Source organism: Cyprinodon variegatus, unplaced genomic scaffold (genome assembly GCF_000732505.1).
Source record: "Cyprinodon variegatus isolate N-32 unplaced genomic scaffold, C_variegatus-1.0 Scaffold2285, whole genome shotgun sequence".
NCBI classification, from domain to species: domain Eukaryota; kingdom Metazoa; phylum Chordata; class Actinopteri; order Cyprinodontiformes; family Cyprinodontidae; genus Cyprinodon; species Cyprinodon variegatus.
The window spans coordinates 24,524-25,805 of NW_015152738.1; the positions used below are offsets into that span (position 1 = coordinate 24,524).

The 1,282-nt window shown below is 39.2% G+C and overlaps 1 protein-coding gene across 1 annotated transcript in view; it reads left to right on the forward strand.

The window, feature by feature from the left end:
• LOC107080749 (protein NLRC3-like) overlaps positions 1-1,282 on the forward strand; it is an 8,041-nt gene that overhangs the window by 4,919 nt on the left and 1,840 nt on the right. The window lies entirely within an intron of this gene.

Genomic DNA, 1,282 nt, shown 5'->3' on the forward strand with positions numbered 1-1,282 from the left:
TAACAATCAACATATACCGAACCGAAAACCGTGTCCACGAAACCGTGAACCGAACCGAACCATGGATTTTGTGAACCGTTCCACCCCTAATGCATATTCACACCAGGAACCTGTAAACTTAAAAAATACTGAATTGCAAAAAACATTTAAAAAACAAACATGTTTCATTGATATATACAAAAATTTATTTTAGGAACTATATTTATCTAACATTATACTGGGGAAGTAAAAATTGTTTCTGGGCAAATAAAATGTGAAAGTTGGTCAAGTGGTAAAAATCCTTAATGTCAACCCCTGATAATGACTATGTAATTTGATGTGTTTATTTTTTTAAAGGCTCTTTATGAGTTAAAATAATCTACTTAAGCTATGAGCTGCCAGTGTGTGACATATTGATGAATTTAAGTCCCCCTGAAAATGAGAGCATCGTCATTGTTCGATGATGTAGAGCACATATTGTTTACATTGCTATCGGTCTAACTAGGGAGTACCAATATGGCGGCCGGTGGCTTCACTACAACCCCCTACTACCAACGGGCAATCAGCAATCAGTGAATAAATAGAGATCAGTGTGCAGACATACAGCAGCACATGCTACAGCACAGAGTCAGTGGAACCAACAGACCAAACAACTGACCTGGATGACTGAGAATCGTCACCTGCAGACGTCTGAAGGATTCAGAGAAATTAATAGAAGTTTTAGTTTTTTACCTTCTGTGAAAGGATAGACAAAGCTCCACCCTCAGAGGCTCATAGTGGTGGCGGTATTCTCGGGCTTAAAGGGTGAAATGTGAAAACTAGCTGCTCCAATGAGATGTTTCTCTGGCAGGTTGAATTATTTCCTCTATTTTTCTTCATTAAAGCTGTAAAATGCTGAGGAAACTTTTTGTTTTTTTCTGCCTCTTCTGGAGCTGCTGTGTTTGTTGGAGAGGGTCCAATAGAACTGGTCCAACGAGGACAATGGTGACATGATGCTAAAGAGTTGATGTTGCTGATGCTGCTGCATGTTTCTGTCAGCATTTCTTCATTTTCTCTGCTTTGGAAATCAGATCCTGACACTGAACAAATACAGGCCAGAAAACAGAGGCAGAAATATGCTGTCTGACAATTTAACAAGGTTCTGGTACTGAGGACAGATCAGATTGTTTAGAACCACAAAGTGTGAAGTAAGAGACCTTCTAATGATAACACCTCCTGATGTTCCAGATGGTTTGGTTCCATCTTCATCACTATATCAGTTTTTTTTCCCTTCAGTCGTCTTTTCTTCTGTGTTTCAGCAGAC